This window comes from Erythrolamprus reginae, chromosome 2 (genome assembly GCF_031021105.1).
Source record: "Erythrolamprus reginae isolate rEryReg1 chromosome 2, rEryReg1.hap1, whole genome shotgun sequence".
NCBI classification, from domain to species: Eukaryota; Metazoa; Chordata; class Lepidosauria; order Squamata; family Dipsadidae; genus Erythrolamprus; species Erythrolamprus reginae.
In genome coordinates, this window is record NC_091951.1 from 285,627,523 (window position 1) to 285,647,753 (window position 20,231).

At 42.4% G+C, this 20,231-nt stretch overlaps 1 protein-coding gene across 1 annotated transcript in view; it reads right to left on the reverse strand.

Moving 5' to 3' along the window:
- Positions 1 to 19,979, reverse strand: part of SEMA4D (semaphorin 4D) — a 145,885-nt gene extending 125,906 nt beyond the window's left edge. Inside the window, exon 1 of the mRNA XM_070742821.1 lies at positions 19,655 to 19,979. The gene's annotated coding sequence lies outside the window, so the exon portion shown is untranslated. The remainder of the gene's footprint in view (positions 1 to 19,654) is intronic.
- Positions 19,980 to 20,231: the final 252 nt, after the last annotated feature.

A 20,231-nucleotide genomic window follows, 5' to 3' on the forward strand; every position in this document is an offset into this window, starting at 1 on the left:
AAAGCAGCAAATCATAATATGGAACATATAAATCAACAGCAGACAAGTCTGTGATTTGTGTATAGCATTATGGGGGGGGAGAGAACAGGCAAGACAAAGGGGGGGGCAATTAGAAGTCTTTGTAAACCCCACTGGATCCTTAATGTGACATATTTGTCTTGATAAAGTGATGTAAAAATACATATGAACTTACACATGAAGTTCCTAATGAAATACCTGAATCATTTGTCTATGGCAGTGATGGCGAACCTATGGCCCGAGTGCCGCAGTTGACATGCAGAGCCATATCTGCCAGCACGCGAGCCGGTGCCCTAACTCAGCTCTAGCACATATGTGCGCACTGGCCAGCTGATTTTCGAATAGCACAGAGGCTCTGGGAGGGCATTTTCAGCTTCCAGAGGGCCTCTGGGCGGATGGGGGGAGGGTGTTTTTGCCCTCCCCAGGCTCCAAAGAAGTCTCTGGAGCCTGGGGAAGGTAAAAAATAGGCCTACCAGTTGAGAAATGGATTGTTTCTGGCCTCCAGAGGGGCAGGGGAAGCAATTTTCATCGGACCAGAATACCTCCAGGACCGCCTTCTTCTGCACAAATCCCAGCAGCCAATCAGGTCCCACAGAGTTGGCCTTCGCTGGGTCCTGTCAACTAAACAATGCCATTTGGCGGGACCCAGGGAAGAGCCTTCTCTGTGGCAGCCCCGTCCCTCTGCAATCAACTCCCCCCAGAGATTCGAATTGCCCCTACCCTTCCCGCCTTCCACAAGATGTTGAAGACCTATCTATGTCGCCAGGGATGGGAGGAATAACTATCTCTTCCCCCACCGTATTGTGTTGTTGTTGTTGTGAGCTGCCCCGAGTCTTCGGAGAGGGGCGGCATACAAATCTAATAAATTATTATTATTATTATTATTATTATTATTATTATTGGTCATTATTAATAATAATCTTAATCTCTTAATTTTCACCCTCTCCAGGCATTGAATTATGGGTGTGAGCACTCGTGCAGGCGTGATAGTGTATGTGGATGTACTTTTGGCACCCAAGGGAAAAAAGGTTCGCCATCACTGGTCTATAGTGATTCTCAACCATCCAGGTCATAGTTGTCCCAAAGGTGCTTTTTCAAGAGGCAACTGGACTTTCTTATTTTTCTTTGAAGACATTTTGCTTCTCATCCAAGAAGCTTCTTCAGCTGAAGCTTTTTGGATAAGAAGCAAAACATCTTCAAAGAAAAACAAGAAAATCCAATTGTCTCTTGAAAAAGCACCTTATGGACACCTGAATCATTTACTGACTCCGATCTACCAGACCCATATTATATTCAACAAAACTATTTTGTACAAAATAAAGATTTGTATTAATGATTGATCTCATATTCTTATATTTTTCAGCAAGCACTGATACAATCAGCATTCTGCTGCAAACTGCATCAGCTTGCCAGAAAAGAAAGTAGGCAAAACCATGAAAAGTGATGGAAATAAAAATTAATGTTTAAAAGAATAGAAAGCTGCTACTTGAAAGCTAGCTCTTCCCCACAAATCCTGTAAAACGTTTTTGACATAAAGTAAGCATAACAAAACGCCTCAAACGAGTACTTAACACAACATGTCTTATTTTATGACACATCCAAGTAAGCTTTGAGGTCAATAAATGTCACAAAATTCTCACCACCTAAAATATTTTTTCCCAACATTTGACCTTGCAGTTTCAAAGGCAGTCTCCTATGTCTCATTCTATAATTATGAAGGTGTTATACAGTATGTAAACTTGCTAAATCCAGACTATAGCTATTACTTTAAAAAGTGTCTGTATTTGCTAATTAGAAATTGTTATAATTTTTTAAAATTTCTCTTTGAATTTCTGCAGCAAATTAATCGCAGTCAATGGTACTTCCTAAATCGTACTATAAATTTGTATAGTTCATGGTTTAGAACAATGCTTCAGTCCTAACAATTAAGACTGTGGACTTCAACTCCCAGAATTCTCCAGCCAGTATTATTGAGAAATATGAGAAATATTGACAAAACTGAGAACTGAGCCAATTAGGAATTATTTAGCAAATTACATCTCAGTAATCACCACCAGTCTTCAGTTCTTGATTTCATGGCCAGTATGTAAATCTTCCCAGGTTATATTAGCTAGTGATAGTGAGGTTCTGCAACTAAAAATATCTAAATCACTGGAGGTTTTCAAGAATAGACTGGACAACAATTTGACTGGGAAGGCTTCTTGCTGTGAGGAAGGGGTTGGAGTAGAAGATTTCTCAGGTCCTTTTCAGCGCTATGATTTAGAAGAACTTTCATTTTTTACAATATATAACCATAATGGCGAACCTATGGTATGTGAGATTAGGTCCAGCATGCGTGCATGCACCAGCCAGCTGATTTTCAGGCCTTGTGGGCCCACGGAGTCAAGAAACAGGCTGTTTCCAGCCTCCGGAGGGAGTGGGGAAGACCCGATTTTTTGCTTTCCCCAAGCCCTTACATCCCTCCCCCCCCCCCCCCGCTCCTAGAAAGGCTCTGAAGCCTAGAAGAGCAAAAAATGGGCATGCCATCGCATGCCAGGAATGTGGGTGTCACACGCACATGCATTGGGGCGCATGGAATAATGGGCACACTTCCCGTGCTCCCCCACCTTTTGGCATGCGAACCAAAAAAGGCGGGGTGGCGCAGCAAGAATAGTGCTGTATTGCAGGCCACTGAAGCTGACTTGTAGATCTGAAGGACAGCGGTTCAAATCTCATCACCGGCTCAAGGTTGACTCAGCCTTCCATCCTTCCGAGGTGGGTAAAATGAGGACCCGGATTGTGGGGGCAATATGCTGGCTCTGTTAAAAAAGTGCTATTGCTAACATGTTGTAAGCCGCCCGGAGTCTAAGGAGAAGGGCGGCATAAAAATTGAATAAATAAATAAACAAGGTTCACCATCACTGATACATAGCAAATAAATCCTGAAAAAGTATTACGATATTTAAGTTGCCAAATGTTTCATCTGCCTTAGTCTTTGTAATATTTACAAACACTTGGAACAGAAGCTTGGGGTATTTCTTACAATTCCAGAAGGCCCATACATCACTCTTTTTGCTGAGACAGAGAGAGCTGCGGGAGAACCTGAGCACCAGAAAGATTTTAATCACTATTGTATGTCAATAACCCACATTGCCGTATGCGAAATATCCCAGTTTTTGTGGCACAACTGTGTCCCAATCCAAAGTTTCTGTGGAAGTGATTTCAAAACACATTATCTGCCCTGGAAATAAATGTGCACAAACTTTAGCATGCTTGAACATAATCTAGCAAATTGCTGAAGCTACTCATGCCCATGTTCTTTCTGACAGAAAGAAATATAATATTTCCATCAGAGGACACCGAAACCCATTAACTCCTGTCCTCACCTGTCATTTTCAGCCCCACAGGAAATGGCAGAGTAACAGCTATCAGAAAACCTTCCCCAAAATAACTGCGTTGCTGTCAATCCAAGAGGAGATTTGATTGCACACATCTACACCAGGTGCTCTCCCATAGCCCACTTACTTTTAAAGCTTTTTAAAAATAGTCTGACATGGTACCAAAGCATTAAATATACTTGCCAAATAACACTAAAGCTCTGTAACTGTATTCTTATTTCAAACTGAATAGGCTTTCTACCAGTATGACTTGAAATATCAGCCCATGGTTTAAAAAGATATTGGAAAAGGCCTAGAGGATGATATAGCATGCTTCATTACTTCAAACATCAAAATGGACTTTTGGTGAGAAAAGCAGTCCCATGTAGCTAAAACATAAATTCTATGTGCAGATTCAGTACATGAAAAATGGGTAATCTCTAGACACCTGCTGTCATTCCTGAATTGCTGCATTATGGAACAAATTGGATAAGGCCTCTCCCTACTTCAATTTTATACTGTGGAGTTAAAAAAATTCAATGGAAGAGTTATTCAATATGGGGAGGGGAGGTGTTCCAGAAAAAAAATCCAGTAATTCCTTTCTCCAAAAAATAAACACACATACCCCACCCCAATTATACATGCTCATTCATTGATAATAAGAAATGGAAATGAACTGTTAATTCTGCATTGGACAAATTTGGCAATTTGAAATGTAAATGAATATTTTCAGGTGCTTGAGTGTGTGTGAGAAATTAATGTCAGAATATTTTCCAATGCAAACTGAAACTCAAACTCTTCTAGATAATTTCTTATCCAGAACTATTTTTGAAGTTTTCAGTTCTTTTTGCCCCCATGCTGTATTTTCTATCAAAGATTTAGGGATGTGTCAGCTTCTCTTCAAAGGATTTATTTGCTATTTTTTTACAAAATCCTGGTAACCCCACCCGCCCACCCACACCCACACCCTCTAGGTCAGTGATTTTCAACCTTTTTTGAGCCGCGGCACATTTTTTACATTTACGAAACCCTGGGGCACATTCCTCCCCTTCACTCTATTTCTTTCTCCCTCCCTCTTTCTCCTCCTTCCTCTTTCTTTATCTCTCTCTCCATCCCTCTTTCTTTCTCTTCCTTCCTTCCTCTCTTTTTTGCTCTCTTTCTCTCTCCCTCACTACCTCCCTCTATGTCTTTCTCTCTCCCCTTCTCTCCCTCTTTCTCTCTCTCTTGCTTTCTTTCTCTCTTTCTTTCTCTCTCTCTCTCTTGCTTTCTTTCTCTTGTTTTCTCTCTCTTGCTTTCTTTCTCTCTCTCTTGTTCTCTTTCTCTCTCTCTCGCTCTTTCTCTTTCTTGCTTTCTTTCTCTCTCTCTCTTGCTTTCTCTCTCTCCTGCTTTCTTTCTCTCTGAGCTTCGCGGCACACCTGACCATGTCTCGCGGCACACTAGTGTGCCATGGCACACTCGTTGAAAAACACTGCTCTAGGTAACACATTTGCATTGATGAAGCAATGTTCGATCCTGAATGTAAGACCTCAGAAACAACATATGAACACAGATGGAAGTCATGTGCAATGGTCAGCTTTCTCCTCAAGTTGCCATTTCTAGTTGAAATGAATCCAAGACTCCCTTCTGCTCTCCACTCAATTAATATGTACATGTGCCCATGTAACACCAACACTCCGCAGTCTGCATTGGTTGCCGATCAGTTTCCAGGCACCATTCAAAGTGTTGGTCATTACCTATAAAGCCCTTCATGGCACCGGACCAGGGTATCTACGAGACCGCCTTCTGCCGCATGAATCCCAGCAACCGGTTAGGTCCCACAGAGTGGACCTTCTCCGGGTCCCGTCAACAAAACAATGTCATTTGGCGGGGCCCAGGGGAAAAGCCTTCTCTGTGGTGGCCCCGGCCCTCTGGAACCAACTCCCCCCGGAGATTAGAATTGCCCCCACCCTCCTTGCCTTTCCTAAGCTCCTTAAAACCCACCTCTGCCGTCAGGCATGGGGGAACTGAGATATTCTTTCCCCCTAGGCCTTTACAATTTTTAGTTGTTTTAGTATTGGATTTATATGATGTTTTTTATTACTGTTGTTAGCCGCCCCGAGTCTACGGAGAGGGGGCGGCATTCAAATCCAATAAGTAAGTAAGTAAGTAAGTAAGTAAGTAAGTAAGTAAGTAAATAAACAAACAAACAAACAAACAAAATAAATAAATAAATTTACAGATGCTTGTGTGTGGTAATGTGTATGGCATCTATATTTATATACAGTACATACACATACTGCTAGAAGACAGGGCAAGGACGAAAAATTATACTAACTGAATAATCATTTTAATAACTGCTAATTAAAATTAATTGCCTGGAAAATAAGGTATCACATTTACAAGAATGAATGGGCCTCCACCTGCATATATCAAGCATTCTATCATGCAAATCACTCCCGTCCAAAAGCACACGCCATGCATATTTCCCTCCTTGCAGCAAGAACACTAAATAGGAAAATAAAAAACAAAACCAGTAAAAGAGAAACAGGATGTCATCCTCTGAGGCAGGTAAGAGTCATTAGGCGATTTAAAAAGAACTTTAATAGATGATGATAATAATAAGCTGAAGGAACAGTGGACCACCTAGTTAGCTGCTGCAAGATCGCACAGGCTAACTGCAGACAACGGCAACACGATGTGTTGGAACAACATCTGCAAGAAATACCATCTCCCTACAAGAAAGACCAAGGAGGGGTGGACCCACAAAATAGACAAAGTGATAGCAAAAGAAGCTAAAGTGCTCAGGATTTTAGAATTCAAATAGAAAATAGAAGTAGAAAAATAGCAGAAAAAATAAACATGAATAAAACTCAAAGGTGGTGTCAATAATAACAAAATCACCTTCAGTCAATTGGGAAAGGTAGCTTTACTTGTAAGCGCTTACATCCTGGCTTTATAATAGACCTTTATTTGCTGATATAATCAAACAATATCTGACTATCCCAGGTCTTTAGGAAGAACTCAATAAGATACAAATGCAAAATGCAGTCTAATCATCTGTTTGACTGCCGACTAACCATAATAATAATTCATTAAAATTGTCAAAATCCTTCTCTACTTCAAATTAAGCATAATCTAATTAAAGGGGAATTGTTTTGATTTTCGTTCTGAAGCTTTTTACTTTCTCGGGATTCAAATATCTTTTTTAACCGATTTGGCATTCCCTATTTTCAATCAAACCATCATTGCTACATGAAAGGGACCTGGACTTGGAAGGGAAAACTGCAACAAGTACTTTTTAGTTGTTATAAAAAGGGTTGAAATCAGCACCTTCAAAGGAAAGAAGATTATTGTAGCTTCTACAGTATCTGATCATCCTTTTGTTCCCAACAGCTTGCTCTAATCTTATCACAGAATTACCTCTCCTAAGTCTCAAATAATTGACATCAATTGAGATATGGATTTGGTAATGGCAGACATCACACCCCATCACACCCATGAAACCAGATCAGCTGCAGGTGAATAGCACCAAGAAAAAGGGAAAGAGGATTTAAAAAGCAGATGAAAGGGTCCTTATTATATATTAAGATGCTATTACTGCCTTAGTATTATTATATAACTCAGTGTTTCCCAACCATGGCAACTTGAAGATATCTGGACTTCAACTCCCAGAATTCCCCAGCCAGCAAACGCTGGCTGGGGAATTCTGGGAGTTGAAGTCCAGATATCTTCAAGTTGCCATGGTTGGGAAACACTGATATAACTCTGATAAATAAAATTTCAACCACCATTATTACAAGCTGGAATGGGACAACTTGCTACAGTCAACTCACCATGGCCAACACACCACAGCCAATTTGCCGCTGGACAACTCACCACAGGATAATTTAACCATGCAATTTAATTATTTAAAATAAATAAAAATATTGTAATTTTTGTTATTCGTGTTTCATTCCATCCCTTCTTTTGCATCCTTTTGTACAAATATTAAATATTCCTAAAAATTCAAAGTTAGTCAGAACTAGTTCAGGATATATTGCAGGCACCTTGATATGAAAGGGTAGAAGCAGAAGTCAGTCAGAGATCTTTCGATTCCTAGCACATTCATGTGCATTATTCCAATACTAATTGGAACAAGTATTGGAATAAGCAAGGACTGTTCCAGATAGTCCTTGCTTAGTGACCACTCAAATGACCTTTCAAAGTTATGATGTTGCTAAAAAAGGAGACTTAAAACTGGCCTGAGAAATGCAGCTGTTAGTTTGCCATTGGTTATGTGATTATTCTTTCTTTCTTTCTTTCTTTCTTTCTTTCTTTCTTTCTTTCAATTTTTATGCCGCCCTTCTCCTTAGACTCAGGGCGGCTTACAAACATGTTAGCAATAGCACTTTTTAACAGAGTCAGCATATTGCCCCCACAATCCGGGTCCTCATTTTACCCACCTCGTAAGAATGGAAGGCTGAGTCAGCCTTGAGCTGGTGATGAGATTTGAACTGCTGACCTACAGATCTACAGTCAGCTTCAGTGGCCTGCAGTACAGCACATGGCCACCAGAGTACATTTATGGCAGGACAGTTGTCCACAGTCACATGATTACTTTTTGCATCCTTCACACCCAGTTTCTGACAAGCAATGTCGCAGGGCACAAGCCAGCAGGAATTCCCAAATTACAGTTATTTCCTTCATGATGCCAGTCAAACTGATGCATGTCAAACAAACTGACAGTCAAACTGTAAGTCAAGTACAGTTGTGTGATATTTCACTTCACAATTAACTAATTTATTGACAAAGCTGCAATTCCCAACTGCAGTTACTAAATGAGGACTACCCATAACTCTCTCACATAAGCTCATATACTCACCAGACACAATAAAATATTTTCAGAATTTCCTCAAGAAATAAAGCTCCAATAGCTTTTCAAAATATATCTATCACCTATGTGGCTTATGTAATTAGTAAAATTAAAACACTCATTTGTTCCACACCCAAGTAAAATAATTTCTAAATAATATAACATTGCTGTATCTCTCCTGTATGCACTTTAGAAACATAGTTTATTATGTTACTTAATATTATTGGATAAAACAAGCAAAAGTGATAAAATATAAAAGAGTGAGAAGATTTCAACTTTACATTTTCCTCAAACCAAATCTGGATTGGATTTTGCCCACTTTTCTCCACTGAACTAGATGCATTTAATTATAGCAAGCATACATATTTATTTATTTAATTAATTGTTTAATAATATTTCTGTGCCACCCAACTCCTTAGGGACTCAGGGTAGCTCACAACAAAAATAAACATGGATCAATATAAAAACATTTCAGTGTAAAATAATTGCAGCCATCCATACATTCATGGGCCGACCTCACTAGTATTCCCTTCCCCCCAGGCCTATCGGAAAATCCAGGTCTTTACGGCTTTCCATACCATTAGATAAGGTCCTAGAATTTTCATTTTTTGTGCTAGGCCCCCTAGAATTAGTTCCATAGAAGATGGAAAAAAACACTCTTCTTTTTAGCCTTTTGTAGAGAGAGCAATTTTTTCCCCTTTAGCCTCTCGGAACAATTGCTGTGGACACCACTGAAAAGCAGTGTTGAGGCAAGAGGAAATGATGAGTATGTTTGAGATTTTTTTACTCTTTAGTCCCTGGCACAAATATTAAAATCTTTACAAGGCAACAAGTGAGGTGAGGGTGGGGAAGTTCCACTTCCACATGGACACTAGTCCAGAGAAGCCCATAGATTTTTTCCCCCAACCTTTGGAGGGCTGCTGCCTGACTGGACCGGTTCACCCAAAACCCGGCAAATTGAACCATCAGCTGGCTCCATTCCCACCTATTTTTCAGGCCATTTTTCAGGGCCAAAATCGGCCTCAAAAATGACCTAATAGTCCAAAAAAAGCCTCCCAAAATTGGCCAGGTGAAAGATGTTTTTATGTGCTCCCCTTTCTGTGTGGTAGTCTCCCCTCAATGCTAGTGGCCGCCACTGCCCCCTTCTCCCTCTCCATCTACACTGCTGGGTGATCCCGTGCAAAGAAGGAGGCTAGCAGAGACGAAAGAGCACAAGGTTGCTGCTTCTGGGATAAGAAGATCTGGAAACGTTTGGATCCAGCTACTTTTCCTCTCACATCCAGCATTCCCAGTTTAGCTTGTAACAGTTTGTCTCTCTCCCTTTCTCTCTCTCTCTCTCTCTCACACACACACACACACACGTGTGCGCACATACAAACAGGTTGGATCTTCCTGCCCTCCTGCTCCCCCACCCAAGACGCCTGGATTCCCTCCTCAATCCGGTCTGTCCCATAAAGGTACCCGCCCACACAAGTGACTAGAGTTGGCCATGCCCAATCAGTCACATGACCCACCCAGCCACACCCAGCCAGTCATTAGGGTAGAGCAGTGTTTCCCAACCTTGGCAACTTGAAGATATCTGGACTTTAACTCCCAGAATTCCCCAGCCAGCGAATGCAGACATGGGAGTTGAAGTCCAGATATCTTCAAGTTGCCAAGGTTGGGAAACTCTGGGGTAGAGAATCAGTTGTTTAAAAATTTGGAGCTCACCACTGGGTACAACAGAAAGTGTTGACAGCTGACATTCAAGATCTCCAAAATCTATTGATCAGAGGGGTTAAGGCTACTTTTTTTTTTTTAATGAAAACATTCTGGGGTCTCAAAGGTGTGAAAACCTTGCCTTAGAAAATAGCTGTGTGCCAGTTTTATTAAACCGGTAAACATAATGCAAAATGCAGAAACTATACCTCTTTATCAGTCTTTAACAAAATCACAATAGCACTTAAAGATATATTGCTTCAGCGTGCTTTACAACACTCTCTAAACAGTTTCTGGAGTCAGCACGTTGCCTCCAACAATCTGGGTCCTCATATTACCCAGGTGAGACTTGAACTGCTGGCAGTCGTCCTGCAATACTGCATTCTAACCACTGCATCACCACAGTTCTTGATACTCAATGCTTTTGAGTATACATCCAAGCATATTTACCCACAAATAAATTCAACTATGTTCGAGGGAATAATTTCTTAGAAATGTTTCATGCTGTAACCAAGCAAAATTAAGGGTCTATTATTAACAAGTCATATACTGTATTAACAGGTCTACAAGATTGAGCTGCATTCACTAAATAATAGTAGAGTAAACTCTAGGTGCGAGGTGCAAATACCATATTTACACATTGCCAATTATTTATTTTACAATATAAACTCAGGACAAAACAGAAGAGCAAGAAGATAAAACCCTGGCAATTTAAAAACTAAAAGTATAAATACTATGGGGCAAGGAGGGTATATAAATACTGTACTTAGGAAGGGGGACGATCAGGGCAATCTATGCCAATGATGGCAAACTTTTTCCTCGGGTGCTGAAAGAGCATGGGTGCACGCTATCGCACATGCTTGAGTGCCCACACCCATAATTCAATGTCTGAGGAGGGCTAAAACAGTTTCCTCTGCCCCCAGAGGCCCTCTGGAGGCAGGAAATGGCCTGTTTCCAAATTTCTGGTGGGCCCATTAGGCTCATGTTTTGCCCTCCCCAGGCTCCAAAGGCTTCTCTGGAGGGTAAAAACACCCTCTCCGATCCTCCCGGAGGCTCTCTAGAAGCCTCAGCAAAATTGCAGCATTTGCGATGCTGTGATTTCGCTGAGGCTTCCCTCGCTGGGAAACCCCACCTCCGGATTTCCGTTACCAACCGAAGCAACCGTTTTCGCGCTGGTGGGATTCTCCTGCTGGGATTCCCTGCAGCATCGCAAAATCCGGAGGTGGGGTTTCCCAGTGAGGGGAGCCTCAGGGTAATCCCACCAGCGCGAAAACGGGCGCTTCGGCTGGCAACGGAAGTCCGGAGGTGGGGCATCCCAGCGGTGGCGGCGGGTTCGTAAGGTGAGAATAGTTCAGAAGAAGAGGCAAAAAAATCTTAAACCCCGGGTTCATATCTCGAAAAGTTCATATGACGAGGGGTTCATAAGACGAGGTACCACTGTAGTTTCAAATTCTGGTATACAGATGATCTCTGCCAAGATCTGGATACTGGGAGAACATGCCTCTTGGATCTCTCAAGATTATCTACCATGTCATCCTTCCAGATTACCTCAGAACAGTGTTAGAGGTTTTTTTTTTTAAATGTTACTTACGTAAAAAGGGATGAAACACTTTTCTTTTAATTCCAGAAAAATGACAACGTTCTCAAGTTGCTTAAGCAAGAATTTGCACAAGCATCAGACACCTGCGCCCACCACTCACACAAATGAAGCTGCATTTGTGATTTGGGAGTTTGCCAGTTTGCACTTATGATAGTTACAAGAACTTACTTGTGACTTTCCCTACTATTTCCCCAAATAATTAATGAGCAAGCCATCAGGAAATGTTGCAAGTCACTAGGGTAAGTCCCAGCACCTGTTCACACTCTCCCAGCCCTTCTACACTCAAGCTTCAACAGTAACATCTATCCTTCAGTGTACCCTCACCTCCCTCACCTGGGACTACCAACTTACCTGCCTGCCAGCCTGTCAATGAGCCGTTTGGGGCTGCAACTTCCTGAAAGTTTCCCCACTGGCTTGGAGGTGAGAAACCATCAGGAAGCTGCCTTGCCTAAGGACTGTGGGATTCAGTGACAACAAGACTGCAAGGATTGCTGTCACTAAATTATCAGTCACACTATATCTGGGGTAGGCAAAGTTGGCTCTTCTATGACTTGTGGACTTCACCTCCCATAATTCCTGAGCCAATCATGCTAGCCTACCCCTGCGTCATATGACTCATTGCTTAGCAGTGGTTTAAATGTTCATGTGTTGCTGGATTTAATGACATCTCTTATTTTTAATTTACTAGCTAAGTAATATTAGTTGGGAATAAAGTTGCATATAAAAATCTTTTAACCATTCAACTTTTAAAATCTGAGTATTTTGTAAGTTATAAGTTATTACTGAGGTGTAACAGATAAATTGTGCAAAATGCATATACTCAACTAAGATACACAATGAAGACAGAGGTTAAACATAACACTTTAGAAATGGGACCATACTTAAAAAGGGAATGTTGTACTTACTGCGTTTATACATGGTTCTTCTCAGCAAAATTAGATAACGTGATTTAATGTTTTATTATTTACCTATAAATACAGTACTATTTTAAACATGATGGTGGGTGGAAGTCTCTCTCTTAAACTGCTGTGTCAAAGTTTATTTCTCAAATGCACAGAGAACTGATAAAGTGGAATACAATGTTCTGGGAAAACAATGACAGAAATTTTGGTACACTTGCAACATCTTTTGTTTTTCACAAAGTATTATCAGGGCATGAGACATTCTTTCTGATTAAATAATTGACGAATGGTCCCTTTTAGAATTCAACTAATTGCTGGATTCTAAATCTAATCAAAAATAAACTTTCACTTGTTAAATGTAGTTGGATATAGTATAATGTTTGTGCTTCCTTTTACTGTGGAAAGTTATTCTTATCTAGAAAAATATCTGAAGGCACTCTAGCATCAAAGTTAATTGTATGTTAGCCATGCTCACATGATTAAGCTCCCACACTGAGTGATTGGAAAAACAAGGTAGTAGCAGAGAAAAAGTTTAGAGCAGAGGCAGAATTTTAATCAAATAAGAAAATTATCTTCTTAGTAAGAGCACAGCTTTACTCCAGCATAATTATTCTGCACTATGTATGTGTTGTGCCATTTTTTACTCTGTTCTACTCGAAAGTCTATGGATGTCTCACATCACATTATTAAAACTAAAAACAATAAGTAAAAACGTAGTATTAAAAAACTGATGGAGATGAAATGTGATGAAAATGTAAATAAAATATTCCCACATGACCAATTTAGGATATCTTAACTAAAACTCAAGATAATAATTTAAGAGATAATATACTTTGTCTTTGTAAGAGCAGCTTATGATAAATTTTGTTCCACTAAAATTCAGTATTATTCGATATAATTTGCAATTATGTATTGGATCTTTCAACTTGTTAAAGGGGGGAACCCTGATACAAAAAGGTATGGAAACAAACTGGGAAACTGAAGTATGAAAACAATGAGAAAGATGTACAGCGTTCCCTCGATTTTCGTGGGGGTTACGTTCCAAGACCACCCGCGAAAGTCGAATTTCCGCAAAATAGCGGTGCGGAAGTAAAAACACCATTTTTGGCTATGGACAGCCAAAAACTACCCCCACGCACCCTTTTTCAAGGAGCCGGGCTTGAAATTAGGGCGGGGAGCGACGAAAGTGCAGAGGCCGGCAAAGATTGCTTTGAATGTCGGCTGCCCCCACCCCCCCAGCGCCTCCGGCCTCCTCGCCGCTACCGCCTGCCCGATCCACCCCTCTCACCGGCTTTCTTGGGACATGGGTCCTCCTGCAGCAGCGCTGGCGGCTACGGCTTCTCATCCTCTTCATTCGGCCGGTAGCCGCTCTGAGCGCTTTGAGAATGCCCGCCCTGCCCCCCTCACAGTCCCTTAGCTGAGAGCGCTTTCGTCCCAGCTATCAGCGAGGGGGCTGCAGGAGAGGTGGGGCAGGTGTTCTCAAAGCGCTCAGAGCGGCTACCGGCCGAATGAAGAGGATGAGAAGCCGTAGCTGCCAGTGCTGCTGCAGGAGGACCCGTGTCCCAAGAAAGCCGGTGAGAGGGGTGGATCGGGCGGGCGGGCGGTAGCGGCGAGGGGGCCAGAGGCGCTGGGGGGGGTGGGGGCAGCCGACATTCAAAGCAATCTTTGCCGGCCTCAGAGAGGGAGAGAGAGAGGGAGAAAGAGAGAGAGAGCAAGAGGGGGGAGAGTGGAAGGTAGAGAAAGAGAGAAAAATTATAGAAAAAGGGAGAAAAAAAGAGAAATGAGAAAATGATTGAAGCAGAGAATGACAGGAAAGAAAGAGAAAGAGAGAGAGAAGTGACTCTTGGTGATGACATATGATGTCATCGGGTGGGAAAAACCGTGGTATAGAAAAAAACCCGCGGAGTATTTTTTAATTAATATTTTTTTAAAAACCGTGGTATAGCCGTTTCACGAAGTTTGAACCCGTGAAAATCGAGGGATCACTGTACTGTAGAACTCCAGTAACTGAATTAAATAACCAGAAAGATCTACACAGATATTCTGTCAGGCTGAGTTGCTTTATAGAACAACAGGAGTCAAGACAGTATGGAAGTCTTACTCAACCAGGTGCCCTCAGGACATTTTAAGACTGTATGTCCAGCATGTACTGTGTAGCTGAAGACTGGTGGGGTGATCTGAAGTACTGAATTGACCTAGATCCTCCAGTAAATATCATGAGTAAGCAAACTGCTATGAGCAAATTATTTCATTGAACATCCTGGAAGTCACCTGCCTTCCAGGCTTGGAGTTCCCAAGCCATTTTATGTTTTAATCTAAAAAATAATTTCTGGTATGTTTTATGTAGTTAAAGAAAGGAACTGAAGCCAAGACAATATAACTTAATTTGTGTGAAAGCTCAAGAAAACATCTTTGAAAAAAAAGGAATGTTCTTCCCAAACTACACTTTCTACCAGATGGAGAAGATAGATATTACAGAGGAATATACAGTGGTACCTCGTGATATGAATCCCTTGTGATACGAACATTTCGAGATACAAACCTGGGGTTCGGAAATTTTTTGCCTCTTTTTACGAACTTTTTTCGACTTACAAACCCACTGCAGATTGCAAAATGGCGCTCCACTGGGCACCGCCGCCCTGCTGTCACCTTTTAAAACAGCCGGGGGGCTTCTCGGCGTTCTCCCGAACCCGAACTTTTGGGTTCGGGTTCAGGAGGCCTCCGAGAAGTGCCAGCGCCCACCTGTCACCTTCTGAAACAGCCTGGGGGCTTCTCGGCCGAAACGTGGCCTCCAGGAAGGACGTCTTCGTGACATCAAAGCTCCGCCCATGGAATTCCCTATTGGGATTCCCCACCTCCGTTTCAGCCTCCAGATCGGCCGAAAACGCCGCCGCCAATTGCAAAAACGGCGCTCCGCCGGGCGCCGCCACCCAGCTGTAACCTTCTGAAACAGTCAGGTGCTTCTCGGCGGCCTCCGGAACCCGAAAAGTTCGGCAAAAATTCGGGTTCGGGTGAACGCCGAGAAGCCCCCCCGGCTGTTTTAAAAGGTGACAGCCGGGGGCAGCACCCAGAGGAGCGCCATTTTGTGATTTTTTTTTCCCCTTGCACGCATTAATCGCTTTTACATTGTTTCCTATGGGAAACATTGTTTCGTCTTACGAACGTTTCACCTTACGAACCTCCTTCCAGGACCAATTAAGTTCGTAAGATGAGGTATTACTGTATACTGAAGAATGCAGGGTGGGAGAGGCTATTTCATACATTGGTCAATTTGATCTAGTGGCTAAGGCAGCAGGCTAAAAACCAGAAGACTTGTAAGTTCATATCCCATTTTAGACATGAAAGCCAACTTGGTGACTTGGTCCAGACACTCTGTCAGCCTCAAGGTGTTGTGGGGAAAATAAGAGGAAGGATCATTATAGCGATGTTTGCTGGCTGGAGTTATTTATAAAAATAATGAAGGCGAGATTAAAAATAAATAAATCTACATTTGTCTGCAACCAATAGACTGAAATCTACTAGCCTTGTCTATAAACTAGTTCATTGTTCCATAAGCAGCAAGGGACATCACTGAGAAGAAAAAAACATCTCATTCAAAAATGAATGAATTCAGTTAATAGTAGGGGTTGCACAAAGCTCTTCCTATCTATTTTGCCAGATCCAAGTGCTAAAATAAAACTTTCAGATCTAGTAATGTCTGTGTTCCTATTTTAATACAATTGTCTAGCAAGTTAGACCCTCTCCTCAATGATATGAGAGGGGAACCACAAAAATTTTGTTTAGACTTTCTTTTTAATAAAAGAAATATATATCAGAAACATTTTCCTTGTCTTTTTAAAATTTCTACTGGACATGAATTTATGCAAACATGTACATGTAGCCCCCTACTCAATATCTCGAAGATTTCCCAAATCTCATGCAGATGTTTCTCAAACTTGTGCAAGAGAGAAGAGAAAGCAAAAAAGACAAAACCTGGAGACCATTATGAGACTAATTAGGATAAGACATTACTGTTACATTTGGAAATGTTGAAGGCCACTAAACTATTTATTATTTCATTTAAACAGATGGGGTGGGGGTTTGTAGGCTTAAGGCCATTCAAAGCAAGGAATCCCTTTTATATCTTATGCACTTTGATTCAACCTTAAATATCATATTTGCTCCATTTGTAGCCCCTTTCACAGTGTGTTACACTAACTGCATGTATGACTTATCCGTCATGTAATAAATTTTTGCACCATCATAATTCCTCATAGCATACCATGCAGTGGTTCTCAACCTTTCTAATGCTGCAATCCCTTAATATAGTTCCTCATGTTGTGATGAACCCCAACCATAAGTCTAGCGCAAATTCTCCCAACAGGGCTTTAAGCTGATTGGCAGGAAAGTCAGAGAGACACCCCCACTGTAAGCGCTGGATTGGTCGGATTGTAAAAATATGTTCCAAGGTGCCAGAATAGAAGCTTTAGTTCCTAACACTATGGGAAATTTGTCTTTTCCCTGGTCTTAGGCAACCCCTGTGAAATGGTCATTCAACCCCCAAAGGGGTCTCGACCCCCAGGTTGAGAACCACTGGTTTCTAATGAATAGGCAGCGATGTGTTCATATTTTAACGGAGGGGAAACTAAGACATGAACATAGTAATTCTTGGTGTCATCCTTACAACTACCAGCTACTCTTTGGTTGGCAGCTACCTCACTTAGCTAAGCAACCATTCAAAAATATGATGGTATTTTTTTAAGAAACTCGTTTTCTGACCAATGCACACACTTAAGACGAAATTTTGTGCATAATGCTGAAAAGATCTCTTGTACAACACCACAAGATTATTTACACTACAGCACCACCCACTTGACAAAGCCTTTTAATCCTGGGCAATATTCACTCCTTGTGGTATAAAAGTTATACGTACTTCTTGCTGAGATGCAAAACCTCCATATGGGGGTTACACAGCAACGTAAGATCACACCCACATAGGGGACAGTTATAAGCAAAGCTTTTATATCCACTTTGGAGTCCATCGGAACTCAATATGACTAAGAGTTATGGAGACTGAAGTTCAGGGACAGCCACAGCCATGGAAGCTCACCCGGAGATAGGACACACAAGCTAATGTATAAAAATCAGTGAATAAAGTACATTTAGAACCGATGTCATGTCTTCCATGCGTTAATGTCAGGATCACTGCAGAGAATTGATTCAAAATCCAACCACACCAAATGATCACATTTTTTTAAAACAGCCAAATTAAACATAACTTGAATGGATGCTAAGAAAAAAAAATAACATTCTGGTACAATGCAGTTCAGCATGAAGATTAATAAAGTTCTTTCAGGCTACAAAGAGTGGGTAGAAACAGGCTCATGCATTACAAGGGTTTTTTGTGGGGATTTTGGGGCCAATAAAGCAAGAGCTGCCTGGAGGACAAACTCATGTGCACAACAGGTGCAGCTCAACCCCACTCCACATCCCCTCCTCTGTTTGAAAGAGCAAATTCCAAAACATTCTATTCATGACCTGAAGAAACACAGGCTGAGAAGGCGCTCTTGGCTTTATCCATCCCAGCTTCCTGAGGATATTATTACAACTCCAAATAATACCTACTCCCACTAGACGAAATGTGCCAAGGTCTCAGGTCAAGGAAGGTTCTCCTTTTTACTCTCTTTAGTCAAACAGCATTTTAAAAGACTAGCTTGGCAACTCTTTGAAAAACCAATCTATCCAAAGACTAGTCAAAATGTGTAATTATTACTACCCTTAAGCAAGCCAATAAATCTCGTGAAGTCCGAGGCTACCACTCTCAGCACAGCAGCGGGAAATTGAGTGCTCCAGAAATTGCTGACCTGCGCCTTTCAGCATCCTTCACATTGGTCATGCCAGCCACAACTGCTTGGGGCTTCTAGTTCGGAAAACATCTGGGGGACCAAATGTTCTCCACCCCCCTCTTTATAGAAGTAGTATTTTGTCTTGAGCCCTTAAACTGAACTGTAACAAATAACAGTGTAAGAAATTTTAAGGTAACACATCAACTATAACTCCAACTTAAATGTAAAGCTAACATAACAGAATTTCACCTTGTTTCCTCCCTATGTATGTCTCACACACACACACCCCACCCAATATTATCTCCATCCAGATAAAATACAAAAAATTGTATAAGGGCAGACTAGATGGATCATGAGGTCTTTTTCTGCTGTCAGTCTTCTATGTTTCTATGTTTCTTTACAAAAGGCCCTTTTCTTTTCAGCTTTATGAAAGTGTCACTGGGACAGCAGAAAAGGTCTTTGAAATGGTCAGCAACAACTAAGGTTAAGCGGCCCTCAGTAAATCATGACAGAGCAACAGTGGAAATCCACCTCTACCATTGAACCTTAAACACAAAGGGGATTCGGACTATTAAAAGGGGGTGGGGGTGGTTGGAGATTATAGGAGGCAGGTGAATTTTATGAACAGTGATTGCTGAGAAAGAAAGAAAGCCAAAGGTCACGTCATCCGACATTTCTGGGCAAAAGCAAAAAGAGAGAGGGGGCGTCAACCACCCTGTGGGAAAAAAAGAGTGATATAAAACGAATACAACATGCAGATCCCCAAAGCAATTAAAGCGCCCTCCCGAGTGGGAATTCTGCCCCAACGCTCGAATGCAGCACCACATTCTAGGGTGTGTGGTATTTTCCCCCCTCTTCCTCCAAACCTAATCCATTAAGCAGTGGCAACGTTTTTGCTATTCGTTGTAAGGCGAGCCGCCTGCGGAAGGTAAGGGATGCGTTTCAAAATATCCACCGGTCTTACGAACCCCTTTCTCCCCGTAGTAGAAAACTAGGGCGGCCAAGCCACTGCAACTCCACATTTCCTTTATACTCGCCCGCCACTCCCTGCAAACTAGATCGGGGGGCGAGAAGAAAACGAACAAAACAAACCCACTCCCATACTACAAAGACTGTGTAAAACCGGCCACAAATGCCTTCTCGCATTTGTCCCTCTTTCCCCCTCCACTCCCCTCCCAAGACAAGACTATATAGTGTTTATTCCACTCCTGGCGGGGGGGATACAGTTCCAATGCAGACACCCCGCCTGTCTCATGTAGCTACAACCGACCGCAACACCGATTTACTCCTACACCGGCTGGTTTCAAATTGCCTACGCCGACCCGGTCTTGGCTCAAAAACACCGTCTCTCCTCACCACCAATCACCCCTTCCACGATTTCTCCCCCCCCTTCCCCCGAGTTCCAGCGTTGTGCAAATACGAACCTGGGTTTAAAAATTAAAAAGAAAAAGCCTCGCAGCTCTCACAAGAAGCTCCTCTCCGGCGGCTGAACGGGGGTTTGCAAAAGCCTGGAGAGCTGGTGCTGCTGGTCCTCGCCGCCTCTTTTCTCCTCCTCCTTTCCCGCCCCCGCGCTCCGCTGCAGCAAGTCTGGGAAGAAGGAGACTGCGGTCAGCGGCGCGCACGGGAGGCGTCGGAAGGGAGCTTTTACCTGCTAACGCCGCCCTCCCAACTTGGTTTAGTCGCGGCTTTTTGTGAAGAACGTGCCCTCCCGGCAACCGTTGAAGCTGGGCCTGGGCCGCGCCCCCGCCCGCGCGTCAATTGATGGGAAATAAAAGCAGGAGCCCGGCCGCACCGAGAGAGGGAGGGAGGAGTTGGTGCCAGTGTGTAACAAGTTTGGGTTGCCCCGCAGATATGGCGGCGGTGGCTCTAGCGAGGGAGGAGGAGGAGAAGGCCGAGCAAGTCCATGCAACGGCGGTCGGCTCACAGAAAAGCTTTTCTGCCCTCCAGCGATCCGCTTCGGGGTTAGGGAGAGAAGCCAGGGGAGAAGAGTGTGTGTGTGTG